Source organism: Anomaloglossus baeobatrachus, chromosome 6 (genome assembly GCF_048569485.1).
Source record: "Anomaloglossus baeobatrachus isolate aAnoBae1 chromosome 6, aAnoBae1.hap1, whole genome shotgun sequence".
Classification (NCBI taxonomy): Eukaryota; Metazoa; Chordata; class Amphibia; order Anura; family Aromobatidae; genus Anomaloglossus; species Anomaloglossus baeobatrachus.
In genome coordinates this window covers 376,667,605-376,682,937 of record NC_134358.1, presented here as the reverse complement: position 1 = coordinate 376,682,937, position 15,333 = coordinate 376,667,605, and the positions used below count along the sequence as shown (strand labels likewise).

At 52.8% G+C, this 15,333-nt stretch overlaps 1 protein-coding gene across 5 annotated transcripts in view; it reads left to right on the top strand.

The window, feature by feature from the left end:
- DDC (dopa decarboxylase) overlaps positions 1 to 2,127 on the top strand; it is a 516,742-nt gene extending 514,615 nt beyond the window's left edge. For 4 of the 5 annotated variants that reach the window (XM_075315037.1, XM_075315040.1, XM_075315038.1 and 1 more), the window contains one exon: positions 1,892 to 2,127. The gene's annotated coding sequence lies outside the window, so the exon portion shown is untranslated. The remainder of the gene's footprint in view (positions 1 to 1,891) is intronic. The other variant, XM_075315036.1, reaches the window with a different exon arrangement.
- The last annotated feature ends 13,206 nt before the right edge of the window (positions 2,128 to 15,333 follow it).

The window sequence follows — 15,333 nt, the reverse complement described above, 5'->3', positions numbered from 1 at the left end:
ACCATTTCAGCACCTGTAAAAGAAAGACAGTTATTAGTTTAGAGTTGCAAATTGGCACGTAACCCTTAAGGCTACTTTACACACTGCGATATCGGTCCCGATATCGCTAGTGTGGGTATCCGCACCCATCTGTTGCGCGACACGGGCATATCGCTGCCCGTGCCGCACAACATCGCCCAGAGCCGTCACACATACTTACCTGTCCGGCGACGTCGCTGTGACCGGCGAACCGCCTCCTTTCTAAGGGGGCGGTCCGTGCGGCGTCACAGCGACGTCACTGAAACGTCACTGAACCGCCGCCCAATCGCAGCGGAGGGGCGGAGATGAGCGGGACGTAACATCCCGCCCACCTCCTTCCTTCCGCATAGCGGCCGGGAGGCAGGTGGGGAGAGCTTCCTCGCTCCTGCGGCGTCACACGCAGCGATGTGTGCTGCCGCAGGAACGACGAACAACCTCGTTACTGCTGAAGTAACGATAATTCGCCGATTAGCGATTTTGCACGGTTTTGCAACGATGCAAAATCGCTTATCGGTGTCACACGCAACGGCATCGCTAATGCGGCCGGATGTGCGTCACAAAATCCGTGACCCCAACGACTCCGCATTAGCGATGTCGCAGCGTGTAAAGCCCGCTTTAGGGTAAGAACGCACTTTGCTTTTTACCTGGTTTTTACCTGCTTTTTCAATAGCATTTAAAGGGAACCTGTCATCAGAAATTTAGCTATAAAGCTAAAAGTTCCCCCCTCTGCAGCTCCTGGGCTGCATTCTAGGAAGCTTCCTATAGTTTTTGTGGCACCTTTTATTCCAAAATAAACACTTTGTAAACTGGTACCTTTTCTTATGCAAATTTCTTAAATCTTCCATGGGGGTGGGCTGCCTGGGGTCCATTGCTGTTCCTCCTGCAGATTTACGCCGCCCCCGAACGCTGAATTTCAAAGATCAGGACGCCGCCCCTGGGTGCCCGTGGTCCCGCGCATGCGCTGTTCCACTGTAGCGGTGCCGTGCACTGTGTGCACGTGTGACCGCTGGTGACGCTTTGCGCGGGCACGAGGTTATGGGCGGCGCTGTGAGTGTCATCAGTAAGTGCCGCCCATAACCTCGTGACCGCACTTTCCCCTATTACTCCAGCGTTATGCGCAAGCGCTCGCTGGCCTGATGACCGGACGTCACCTCCTTCCCATCCATTTCCTGCTGCTGAGCAGGATGGGAAGGAGGTGACGTGGGGTCAGCAGCACCGCACTTGCGCAGAATGAAGGACGCCGAGGGGGAAAGCGCGGTCCCGCGATTATGGGCGGTTGCTTGGTAATAAACATCACAGCACCGCCCATTATCTAAAGCCTGCGCGCACGTCACCAGCGGTGACACTGGGCACAGTGCTCATCCACGAGAGATGAGCACTGGGCATGCGCGGGGACCTGTGGCGCACTGGGCGGCGTCCACAGCTATGGAAATCAGCGATGGGGGACGGCCTAAAGCGGCAGGAGGCAGACTAACGGCCATCAGGCAGCCCGCCCCCGTGTCACATTTACAGAATCTGCATACAAAAAGGTACCAAATCTTTATTTTGGTCTCACATGGGGCACAATAATAACAGGGACCTTTCTAGAATGCAGCCCAGGAGCTGCAGAGGGGGAATCTTTTAGGTTTTGGGCGAAATTTCTGCTGACAGGTTCCCTTTAACGAAATAGACTGGACAAACCCTTTAATAGTTGGAGATCAACTAACTTGGTTTCAGCCACCCAATGTCTCTTTGCTTTTCAAACAGGAAAAATAATCTTACAAGTTTCTATACAGAGTAACCGCAGCTCAAAGTTACTATGGATTTTTGTTGTATAATGTGTAAAAGCATGTGATTCATTTCTTAACTATTTCTTTATTATTCAAATTATTAGGCCAAGATACTACTTCTGAAGAAATGAGGAAAAATAAGTTGAACATCCTGTATTTTAATAAAAGCATATTTATTTTCTCGTTATACCATTAGAATAAATGTGAATCTATCCTGTGAAATAAATGTGAACGCATAGCATATATTACTAATTTGTTATTCATTTAACACACACCAGAGAAAACAGGCGGCTATATATTGCATAGTAATATACATGAATTTTCCATAAATTCTTTATAAAATGGTCCTACAAATATTATTAATTATTAATATTATACCACTTATTCAACATGTGTCTGTTTTTCAATTAATAATTTCTTCTAGATATATCATAGTCATATACATTATATGAACAAAAGTATTGGGATACATGTAAAAAGTCAAACACCAAGCCATGCATTACTCCTTCAATATTATTGGATGACACCACTGCAAAAAAGTCAGCTCATGAAATTTATTCCCTTGTGTAGTATTGAAAAGTGGAAGGATTTTTGGCACTAACAGCAGAACAAAAAATATGTCCCTGGATCTTTATGCCAAGGTATAGCATGGATGCATCTAGGTTTTTTCCATTTCAGCTTGACTATACTTAGGGGCGGGCTGGGCTGGGAGGCAGGCAGGCAGGCAATGGCTCCCCCCCCGGGCCGCTCTCCCAGCTGCTGTAGAGGGCCGGACACCTGCTGCATAATGTCATTATAAGACTTACATGGCCGCGCACAGTGGGCTGTGCACGGCCATGTCCAGGGGCTGGCTGGCACAATTTAGCCTGGGGGGCACTCACAAAGCAGTGGCCCTCAAGTTGCGGCAGTCCACCATTGAACTGTTCATCTCTGGCCGCTGCATTAAAGCAGCAGTGGTAACAGGCTTTATGAACAGGCTGGTACAAAGGTGGCCCGTTCTAATGTGACGCCCTAGACCCCAGGGGTCACAGGTAACAACACCAACCACATTACACACACACCCCCATCCCTTGTGAGGACACACCCATCACCCGAAAGGGAGACCTGATGCCTCCCTCAGGGCCAGTAGGGCACACCAGGTGGGCGGAGTCAGGCGGAAAGGCATGCCCACTGAGGAGACTACTGTCCTGAGGCAGGAAATACAAACAGTCAGTTGAGAGTTGTAGTTTAGTGCGGAGTGTGACAGTGAAAGGAGGTGTGAGGAGTAGAGCTGTCAGGGACCCGGGTTTTAGCCTGGGATCCCCGTAACATCAGGCAGGCAGACGGTGGTGGCCGCCTGCAGGAGTACCGGTATAGCAACTGGCGGAACCGTAGGGACCGGGCCAGGGTTGGAGCCCGCCGGACCTGAACCGGGGAGTCAACCGTTTACCGGAGCACCAGAAACCGGGTACTCAGACCCCGTCCTAGCTTAGAAGCCACTGAGTTTAGGCAAATTAACTGATTGCAGTCTGGACCTCACGGGTTCATCCTCACCCAAAGTCCTGAAAGAAGGCAAAAGCCCACCGATACCGGGTGAGAGCCACCACCAAAGGCCAAACATCCGACGGGCCAGCGCCTGCGGGCAACCAAGGGCTCCTCCGGCAGCTCAACGCCAGGGAGTGGGCTACCACTGTCCAGGCAGGGGAGCCGAAAACCAAAACAAGAGGTGCAAGGGAAAAAGGCCACCATCAACCTCACAAGGGACACAAGCAGCCGGCTGCGGGACCCGACCATACCCGAACTTTGGTTTACCAGTGACTCTGAGTGTGAATTAATCGTGAGTACACCAGTGCCATCCGGGCACGACACTGCACCGCAGCACGGTACCCTGCACCCCGACAACAACACCGTCGCCCGTCCCAGCCCGGGCCCCGGGACACACCGCCCCTACCCACGGAGGAGCTAACATCTAGGCTGCGGCCACAACACCGCTCCCGGGAGCCCCCTTCACTCCAGCCGCAGCGGTGGTGCATCCCATCACCACGACCCGTGGGTGGTGTCACGACCCATACAACGACAACGCGGCCCCCGGCTGCGAACCTCGTCCAACACTACCACCCCAATGCCTCCCCTTAACAGAGCGACATGGCCCCCGGTCCGGAGGCACCCGAGCCCGGACCTCGAGTGGCTCGGCCCGGCAAGGGAGCAGCCGAGCCCCTCTCAGGGCGGTAAACATCGACTCTTCTGGTGTCACGAACAGGATTCGGACAGTCCACTTATCTGTGGAAGTGCGCCTTAGAAGTATCTGTCAGCGGCGTCCTGCCAAAAAAGTTGAAGTTCCGCCATCTTGGCGCGAAAGTTTCCCGCTCAAGTCGTCTTCCCCGAGCAGTGAAGGCGCGAAAGTGAAGCCCCGCCCCCGAAGGAGAAGTGCTGAAAGAAAACCAGGGAGGCGGATGGAGAAATGTCGGCGTTCCCGGACGGGAGCGCAGGGGCACCCGCTGCTGGAGCGGCGAGGCTTGGGAGAAGCAAAGGAGGTGTAGCCTTTGAAGACTGTGGCCCGGGTGAGCTCTCCGCCGGGACCGCTGCTTGGTTGGAGCGGGAGCTGGGCCGGTTCTGTATGAAGGTGAGGGCGCAGAGCCTGCAGCAGCTGCTGGATTGGAAAGCGGAGGTCCGCAGGATGGTAGCCGTGGTGTGGGCCCGTGAGCAAGGGGCCGCCACGGTCGTGCCGCGCTGTGATCAAGCCACGTAGGCTCAGGCTCCCAAGCCGGCCCTAGTCGAGTGGGGGCCGGGACCCGGCGGCGCCTCAGCAGGTGGGCCTGAGTTGGTGCAGCTGATGGAGGAGGAGATCCCGGGCACGCTGCCCCCGCCGCCATTCCCGTTAGCGGCAAGCAGTCCCGGCGCCTACTGCACCTGGATGGGGAGCCCGGTGGATCGTCAGAGCATCGGCCGGATCGGCCCCCTGCGGTGGTAGAAGCGTTCCAACCTAAGCTAAAAAGGATCTGTCCCCGTTGGGACTTGTGTTTGAACCCCCATTGACAACCCTGCTGCGTGAGTGATTGCTCATGGACAAGGCCGTGGACTTTCTGGCCACCCAAAAACTATTGGGCTTGTAAATATTGCCCAATCTGCCCCTTTTAACATGCCTTCCCGTTCCGTTAGCCTCCGGAGAGGCAGATTGGAGGTAGGACCCGCAGCAGAGCAGGCTGGGGTCTGGTCACCACCGGGACCGGTGACCATCCTCCGGGGAGCCCTTGAGCAACTGCCGGGTGCGCCGCACTATACCCTTTCCCGCCTGGGTGATCTGGCCATGTTCCTGTTTCCGGACTGGGGAAAATGGGTGCTGCCCATTTCTTAGGGGCAGCATCAAGGCTAGGTTGTTTGGGTGGGAAAGGTGGAAGGACATGAACCCATCTTGTTAATAAAAGTTATGCAACGTTAAAGTAATATGCCTCCCGTTATGGGAAGACCTGCAGAAATATTATATTTTGTAAAAATGTTATTATAATTGTAAATGTTTCCCGTTTTACAGTTAAAAGAAAAAGAAAACAAAAATAAACCGGAGTTAGTCGGGCAGCCCATGGACGGTCTGCATTAAACCAAGGGGGAATGTGACGCCCTGGACCCCAGGGGTCACAGGTAACAACACCAACCACATTACACACACACCCCCAGCCCTTGTGAGGACACACCCGTCACCCAAAAGGGAAACCTGATGCCTCCCTCAGGGCCAGTAGGGCACACCAGGTGGGTGGAGTCAGACGGAAAGGCATGCCCACCGAGGAGACTACTGTCCTGAGGCAGGAAATACAAACAGTCAGTTGAGAGTTGTAGTTTAGTGCGGAGTGTGACAGTGACAGGAGGTCTGAGGAATAGAGCTGTCAAGGACCCGGGTTGGAGCCTGGGATCCCCGTAACGTCAGGCAGGCAGACGGTGGTGGCCGCCTGCAGGAGACACTACACCGCAGTATGGCACCCTGCACCCCGACAACAACACCGTCGCCCGTCCCAGCCCGGGCCCCGGGACACACCGCCCCTACCGACGGAGGGGCTAATGACTCGCCCACCCCAGGGCTATGGGACACCCAGTGTCGGGCCGGACTAGTCCGGGGGCAGTCAGTGGTGGCGGGGCCCGACTCCGTGACCCTGGTGGGGTCAACTAATATGGCAGTTGTGGGGGTGGTAACTTTAATTAAAGTTTGTGGAAATATTCGTGACACCACCTGTGGATTGTGGCTATGGAGCCGCCGCTGCTGAATGAGACCTCTGGGGCTGATGGATTAGCAGCTGGGATGGTTCTGCTCCCCACAGGTGGAGCGGTACCCCGGGGCAGCCGTTGGTGCTTATGAAAGTCTATGGTGCTTTGGAAATGGTGCAGGGCTAATCAGGTAGTGTAAAGAACCAACACAAACAACAGTCTCTTTACCTTCTTTTCTTTTACTTTGTAACAGTTCAGTCCTGGGAGACCATCACAGGTGATGAAGGGGATCCGGTCGGCCTGGAAGTACCTGGGGTGATCTCCTTGGCCAGTCGAGTATTGAGGCCTACTCCCTGTTCTTCCTTTGCGTCTACAGGACCCTGCACTCTGGGTTTAGCAATGGCCCTCTTGCTGCTGGGACTTGTGGTACATCCCTTTCTCGTAGGATAGGCTGCGCAGGCCCTCTCTGATGCTTCCCTGCTGGAGTCCACACTGGGCCCTGGAGATGCAGCTGTACCTTCGGGTTGTTTTGGGGGCCAGGAGACCTACAGTCCTCCTGCCCTTCGGATTCAGTTACTGGGGGATCTAACACCCTGGCAACCACAGACTCCGATGTCTAATTTTTAGTGTGTTCTTCTGAGGCGAACAGGTTCTGACCAGTTCTCCCCTAGAATCTTCTCTACGTGCCTCGCTACGGATCCTGCTTTCCTGGGTTGAGCTAGCCTAGCTCCAAACCCCAGCTCACAAAACCATCTACCCAGCTCCTCTCTCCTTGAACTTCCCTCACAGACTACCTAACTCCTCCCCCAGGTCAGGCTTAAGGGAGTGCTCCCTGGAACTCCAGGTTTAGAGCTCCCTCTGCTGGCCTGAGGGAGAAACGGTGCTGAATGTTGGTACTTACTGGCCAATAGACTCCCCCAATTACCTCCAGGCTCAGCATTAACCCTTTGGAGGGGCAACACTGTTGTGGCAACAAGATCCTGGGGTGCCACACTCCCCCTTAGTTAAAACCAGTACTCCCGGACTGAGAAAATATAAACATCCTTTTATGGGAGGCACATTTCTTAAACGTTACAACTTAAATAACAAAGATTATGAGTCTAGTGTGGCTCCCTGCCAGGTGTCCATTACACTGCTCCATGGGGGACCCGCCGCGATAAAACCCCCAACGTAGGCTCTGGGCGTGTGTCAGAGCATTGATGACCCCCTTTTATGCACGCCGGACGGATTTTCCTTCTGGGGTGGTAAGCACACTGATGCTAACTATTTACACTTAAAGTTTTGGTCACCCATAGTCCAGTGACCCAGTTGTCCATGTACTTATTAACCTAAAATAAAAACGCATTTTATACAAGACATTTCAAATGACTATTTACACTCTGATAGGTATTTCTTTTCATTTTCTATACCTTGGAGGGGGCTGTCCCTGGGTGCTATGTTGGGACCTGCGTAGTACGGGTGTTGATTCACTACTACTTTGGGGGTATACTACCTTAGTGTTACTTGTAGGCCTAACCCTGATAGATATGCAAGACTGTTGCCTATGGGGTCTTAGATTCACCAAGGGTATGACAGATTCACCACTGGCAGGGGGTTGATTCTCCTGTTCCACGGCTGGCGTGGCATCTTGCGTTGGGACTGATAGTTCTTCAGGTGGATCTGGAACCTCTTCTGTTTCTGGCATAACCACTTACAGGAATGTCAATACTGGCACCACTATAGCCTTATTTATTTGGGTCCATGTTTTGGGGAATTTTCCAAGTACTGTTTGGATCATCTCTTCTTTTTCTTGAGGTTGGGGACTTTCTGGAACTTCTTCTTGGATTTTACATCGTTCAGGGCATACCTTCAGACGGTCTCTTGAAACTGCTTGATAAGTACTTCCTCCATCTAAACTTATGAGACACACTTTATTATTGTCAAAATATGAGGGAATAATTGTGTAGGGCTCGCTTTCCCACTGGTCATCTAATTTGTGCATTTTCCGCTTTTTCTTGAGGACCTGTTCTCCAGGTGCTAAGCGAGTTGCTGGGGCTGTTTGATTGTAGTTCTTTTCTTGTCTCATTCTGGCTTGGGACAGGTTCCTTTCCACACATTCCTGAACTTGGCGGTATTGTTGTTGTCGCTCTGTATTCCAATCTTCTATCTGTTGAACCGCTTCAGGTGACACAGTTCCTATTTTCAAAGTCTACAGGTAACTTGCCAGGTCTCGCTCGCATCAAGTAAGCGGGACTGCAGTTGGTGGAATTTACTGGTATATGATTGTACAAGTCCACTAGATCTGGCAACTTCTCTGGCCATTGGTTTCTTTCTTCTAGAGGTAGCGTCTTGAGTAAATCAATAACCACATGGTTCATCTTCTCGCGCAGTCCATTGGTTTGAGGGTGGTACGGTGTGGTTCTTATTTTCTTACAGCTGTATATGTTACAGAATTCTTGGAACACTTCTGCCTCAAATGCGGGGCCTTGATCAGTCAGTACTCTTTCAGGATAACCGAGGGGTTGACAAATGTATGCTTGAAATGCCCTAGCTGCTGTTCTGGCTGTTTGGTCTTTCACAGGCACTACTACCAGGAAATGAGAGTAATGGTCCATTATGGTAAGGGCGTAGACATAGCCTGACCGGCTTAGTGTTAGTTTCACGTGGTCCATGGCCACCAACTCAAGGGGCTGCTTCGTGATGATTGGCTGCAGGGGTGACCTTTGGCTAGTATCATCTTTTCGCCTCAGGTTACACGGACCACAGTCTCGGCACCACTTCTCGATGGCCTTTCTCATGTGTACCCAGTAGAACCGATCACAGAGTAGGACCTCCAACTTCTTCCACCCGAAGTGTCCAGCTTTATCGTGGTAAGCGGCTAGGACCATGGGGGCATCCCTCTGTGGAACCACTATTTGCCAGACGAGTTCATTGGTTCGCCAGTTAACATATCTCTTGCATAACTTGCCTTTGTAGAGAAACAATCGCCCTCTCTCCTTCCACAGCTGTTGGGTTTCTTGTGAAGCATCGGAACCAAGATGGGTCTTAGCTTGTGCCAGTTTTTCTTTGACCAATCGGATGGCCGAGTCACTGTTCTGTGTTTCTTCCCATTTATGGTGGAGTAATGGGTTGATCGAGACCTCGTGCTGGCTCGAGTGCTTCCCTCTTACAGCATGCTCACACTAGGAAACACCTTGGTGATGGAAAGCCGGTAACTCTATCTCTTCGAGTTCATCCAGGTCTTCTTCAGACTCTGATAAGTGAGGCATTCTGGACAGTGCATCAGCATTGTTATTCTTTCGGCCAGCCCGGTACTTGATGGTAAAGTCAAAGTTGGACAGTCGAGCCATCCATCGCTGTTCTAGTGCACCTAGCTTGGCTGTTGCCAGGTGGGTCAATGGATTGTTGTCCGTGAAGATTGTAAACTTGGCCGACGCCAGATAGTGCTTGAAGCTTTCAGTCACTGCCCAGACAATAGCGAGGAACTCCAGCTTGAAGGAACTGTAGTTTTCTGGATTCCTTTCTGTGGGACGAAGTTTTCTACTGGCGAAAGCTATCACTTTCTCTCTGCCTTCTTGTACCTGGGACAGAACTTCGCCCAATCCCACGTTGCTGGCATCTGTGTACAGTACAAACGGCTGGCTGTAGTCAGGGTAGGCCAGAATTTCTTCTCCAGTGAGAACCATCTTCAACCGGACAAAGGATGTTTCCACTTGACTGCTCCATTCAAATGGAAGACTCTGCTTTTTAGCCTTCTTTGGCTGACCCACCAGGAGATGTTGAAGAGGCGCTGCTATTTTCGTGAAACTGTCAATGAACCTTCGGTAGTAGCCCACCAACCCAAGGAACTGCCGCACCTCCTTTATAGTGGTGGGTCTTGGCCAGTCCTTGATTATTGTGACTTTCTCTGGATCAGGTACCACACCTTCTGCGCTGACCACATGACCCAGGTACTGTACCTTTGGCTTCAAGAGGTGACATTTTGACGGCTTTATCTTCAAGCCATACTCAGACAAGGACTCAAACACTTCTGCCAAGTGCCTCAGGTGGTCTTCATAGGTTTTCGAGTAGACTATGACGTCATCCAGGTACAATAACACGGTTTCAAAGTTGTAATGGCCCAAGTGTAAGGGGTGGACGGACCCCTAGTGTGTAGAAGACGTTTCCCCCCCCCCTGAAGACGCCACAGGAGTATGGTGGCACATTGTACCATGTTATGTGTTATGTACGGTTCTTCCCCCCCTAGGTGCCAGTGTAGTGAGTGGTTCCCCTGGTAACAGTGACAGGGAAGGAAGGGGCAGGGCAGCCTAGGAGGGAAGAGAAGGGGGGTTGGGCTCTGAATGCAGGGCAGTGTGCGGTGAGATGTAACATAGGAGAGAGCTGAGGAGAAGTGCTGGGGCAGAGTGCAGGAGTGGGTGCTGTGGCAGTGGAGCGAAGAAGTTGGAGCTAATCCGGAGCCGGTAGTGAGTACTGGAGCCGTCCCCTAGTTCAATATAAATCCCTGGGAAAGGGCTGGACTAAAATCGGGATAGGAGTACCACTGCTAGGGGGATAACAATTGGCCCCTGCAGGCAAAGGAAAGTGCCCGTAGAGAAAAAGGAAACCATTTTCGTAGAAAAGGACTTGTAACTTGTAACGTACTAAAGTAAGCTTGCTGCAAACAGAAAGATGGAAGCTTTGTTTAATAAAACGGTGTTTGGTTTACCCGCTGCCTGCAATTGTCTCTTTCCTGAAAGTGAAGAAGGAGCTGGAGAGCACAGAAAGAACGCTGTCATGAATGGGCCCCATGCATCCACACTCTGCCCCAACAACAAACCTATTTTGCAAGTAACGGCCGGGCCGGGGTTCAGCCTGCGGCCCACAAGGCGAGGGGACCCGACTACACCCCCTGAGGCGCCCCCTGCCCCCGTTACATTTTGGCGTAGTCGGCAGGATCGGGCTCGCATGCGAGAGACCCCGACGAGAAACTGTGAAGCTGACCAAGTGGTGCCTGATGTGCTGTACGGGCCACAAAATGGCGGCAAGATGGCGGTCGTCTTCATGGGTTTACTTAAGGCGCGAAAATTTGGCGCCAAACGAAAAGTGCTGGGCTGGCCTGGGCGGAGGAAGAAGCCCAGAGTGAGCGGAGTGCACCGCCCAAAGAGGGGAGGTACCGGCCCCAAGAAGCTGCAGAGGTCCGGAGATGTGGGCGGCGCTGCAAGAAACAGAAGGCATCGCCAGCACAGCATGGACCCGGTGAGTGAAGCCGGGGGCGGAGTTTGGGCCGAATCGGAGAAAGAAGTACCGGAGCCACAGACATGTTACGATCCGTTCCACAGGCTACCCTGCTTACCTGGACAATCCCTCTCCGAATCTTTGAGGGCCCAGCGGGCTGAATGGCTGCGTGCATACCACCCAGCGTGAGGGTTAATCGTCCGGAAGAAAAAGATCTGTTTGTTGTCGAAAGCCGGTACTGTTGGAAGCCGGTGAGTGTTTATGGCTAAAGCTATGTTAAAAGAACTGAACCCGGGAATAGAAGAATGCAGGGACTATGCATGGACTTCTCCCGCGACTGTTAAGTAAAGAACCCTTTTGTTTCTGTTGGTCGCGGCTCATCTAAGACCGGGAGCGCTTGCGAGAGCCTCCGGGCAGAAGATCAGCCAAGACCGGGAGCTCCCCTGGAGGGACTCCGGGCACCGGACTTGTGTGCCAATCTGGTGTGCTTTGATACGTTAGTTTTAAAATGTTTTTTTTTATTGATAAGAAAGAAAAAGAATACTGCTGAAGAAACGTGTGTGTGTTTTCTATATGCGTTGTCTTGCAGGTGCGGAACCTCGCCAGGAGGCTGAGGTTAAAGAGGGGAGGAAAGGAAGGGGTGGACGGACCCCTAGTGTGGAGAAGACGTTTCCCCCCCCCTGAAGACGTCACAGGAGTATGGTGGCACATTGTACCATGTTATGTGTTATGTACGGTTCTTCCCCCCCTAGGTGCCAGTGTAGTGAGTGGTTCCCCTGGTAACAGTGACAGGGAAGGAAGGGGCAGGGCAGCCTAGGAGGGAAGAGAAGGGGGTTGGGCTCTGAATGCAGGGCAGTGTGCGGTGAGATGTAACATGGGAGAGAGCTGAGGAGAAGTGCTGGGGCAGAGTGCAGGAGTGGGTGCTGTGGCAGTGGAGTGAAGAAGGTGGAGCTAATCCGGAGCCGGTAGTGAGTACTGGAGCCGTCCTCTAGTTCAATACAAATCCCTGGGAAAGGGCTGGACTAAAATCGGGATAGGAGTACCACTGCTAGGGGGATAACAATTGGCCCCTGCAGGCAAAGGAAAGTGCCCGTAGAGAAAAAGGAAACCATTTTCGAAGAAAAGGACTTGTAACTTGTAACGTACTAAAGTAAGCCTGCTGTAAACAGAAAGATGGAAGCTTTGTTTAATAAAACGGTGTTTGGTTTACCCGCTGCCTGCAATTGTCTCTTTCCTGAAAGTGAAGAAGGAGCTGGAGAGCACAGAAAGAACGCTGTCATAAATGGGCCCCATGCATCCACACTCTGCCCCAACAACACACCTGTTTTGCAAGTAACGGCCGGGCCGGGGTTCAGCCTGCGGCCCACAAGGCGAGGGGACCCGACTACACCCCCTGAGGCGCCCCCTGCCCCCGTTACACAAGGAGCACTCCATCAATCTTTGAAATGTCCCTGGGGCGTTGCAGAGCCCGAAAGGCATACAGTTGAACTCGCAGAGGCCCATTGGTGTAGTGAATGCAGTCTTCTCCTTGTCCGCCTCTGCCACGGGAACCTTCCAATACCCACTGGTGAGATCCAAGGTGGAGAAATAGTTAGCTGATTTTAAAGCTGCTAATGACTCTTCTATTCTGTGTAGAGGATAAGCATCTTTATGTGTAATGCGGTTAATTTGCCTGTAATCAACGCACATTCTCATTGTGCCATCTTTTTTCTTTACGAGCACTAGTGGAGCTGCCCAGGGGCTACAACTATTTCTGATCACCCCAGCCTCCTTCATTTCCCGTAACATCTCTTTGGCACGCTGATATTGAGCTGGGGGTACAGGGCGGTATCTCTCTTTAATGGGATGATGGTCACCAGTCGGGATTTGATGTTTAACCCCTTTTACCTGCCAAAAATCTAGAGGGTGTTTGCTGAAGACCCGCTCGTATTCCTGCACCACCCAGTAAACTCCATGCTTTTGGTGGGGAGGGGTGGAATCGGTGCCCACATGTAATCTTTGGCACCAGTCCTCCAGCTGTCCCTTGGAGCCATTGTCTTCCACCTGGTCGGACGGGGATCAAGGGTTCCATGGTTCTTATGGTATTATTACTGACAGTGTACAGCTTAGCTACCGTGGCGTATCGGGGCAATTTGGCTTCCTGCTCCCCACAATTCAGGACGCGGACAGGTACTCTTCCCTTGCGGACGTCTGCTACCCCCCTGGCTATCAGGACTCCAGGCCTACTGTCTGAATACACAGGTTCTACCAAGGCCTGGTAATCTTGACCCTTGAGGCCTATTGCTGCCCGAAACCATATCAACATTTCACTTCTTTGGGGTATTGCAATGGGGAGGGGATCACTTACCCTCACACTGCCAATTTCTCCTCCGGCCAGCTCTAACTGCTGCCTCCTCATCAGGGCTCTGATCTCCCTCTGTAGGGCACGCTGCTGCAAGGAGCTGGCAGTTTCAGTCGCCTGTTGCAACAAAATTATCACCTCGGCAAGACAATTTTCCATTACATTTGTACCGATTGTTAGCAGTGGGTTAGATTCTTTGCGATCAATATCCACAATTATCATCCCCTGAGATGGAAATTCTACCTGCCCCACTTTAATGTTTACTTTATTATACCCAATTTGAGGCACGGGCTGGCCATTACTGGCTACAATCGTTAAATCATCATCTGGGCCCCGAGCAATGCCTGAATCAGCCCAGTATCTTTTGTACAGTATATAAAATATGGTTGTTACCTGGGACCCTGTATCCAGTAGGGCAGACAAAGGGATCCCGTCCAGCAGAACAGGAAGGACTGGTCGTCCCCAGGCATACTTGTTGCGTCAGGAAGTCGAGCCGGGATTTCTTACACCTGGGGGTTGGTTCCTGACCCCAGGTTCAGCCCGTTTAAAGGACAGTGCCTTGCGCAGTGGCCCGCCTGGCTGCAGCAGAGGCAGATCGGTTGTCCAGCTGAATCATACTGGTCTGTGTCTTTTCCTCGGGTCGACGGAATCCTCCTCTGTCGCATCCACGGGACGTCATCTGGACTGAAGGCCAACTCGATTCTTGCAGGCGATGGGGTCACTTGTAGAGACTGCACGGTTTTGGCAAGGGCAGACACAGTCTGGTCAGTTCTTGGACCTGCTGTCTAAGCTCTGCAGCGGGATCCTTATCCAGGGTCTGTGCCTCAGCCCCTACCGTGGCTCGGGTTGCAGGCAACTCTGGGTATGTGATAGCAAGAGGCCGGAGGGGTACTGTGTCATTTGGTGTAGATTCTCTCAGTACCCGAATGGCCTGGTCCTTAAACTTTGCAAATTCCAGGGCAGGATTCTGCAGGACCATGATACGCAGCTGTGTCCTGTGAGCGTCTGACAAAAGCCCTTCTATAAACTGCTCAGTTAGTAGTTTGTCTTCATCACGCACATGTGGTGCCCTGGACAAGCCAGGACATCACAGGTACTGCAACAACACACCCCACACCCCGGTTAGGAACATCAAGGTCAGACACAAATCCTTGTTGCCTCCCTCAAGGGGCTGATGTCCACACCAGGTGGGGTGGAGCCAGGTGGTTGGCTCCTCCCACTGAGGAGTTCACAGTCCTGGAGGCGGGAAAGAAGGTCAGATAGTGAAAAGGAGTGAAGTGGTAAAGGAGCAGGCTGACCGTGTCCGGGTACGTGGCCCGGCACATACAGCAAGGTTGGCAGACGGTGGTGACCGTCTGCAGGCGAGGCTGATTGACGCACAACCGTAAGGACCGCAGCCATCTGTGGGACTCCAGCCGTTTGTTTTACCAGAGACTTCGTGTGCGTTACTGGCTGAGTAAGTACCACCGTGCCGTCTGGCACTGCGCTGCCCCGTGACCCTGCACCCGGCCAGGCCCCGCAACCCACCTTCCGACCTCCACCACCGGGCCCCGGGACCACCAAACCCCCCCTACCCACGGAGGGGAGAAAACTTCTCAACTGCTCCCTGTCAACGCTCCCGGGACCCCCGTACAGAGCAGCGGTGGTGTCCCAACCTCACCACAAACCGTGGGTGGCGTCACGGACAATATCCCTAAACTAAACCACCCCTTTCACTCACGGGCGAGGAGCGCCGCTCAAGTCCCCGGGATCCGGCCCACCGCTCGAGCCACCGACCGAGCGAGCAGCAGCAGCCGGACCCGAGCAGTGGGTGAGCGCAGCGCCCTCCCCGCCCGCGAC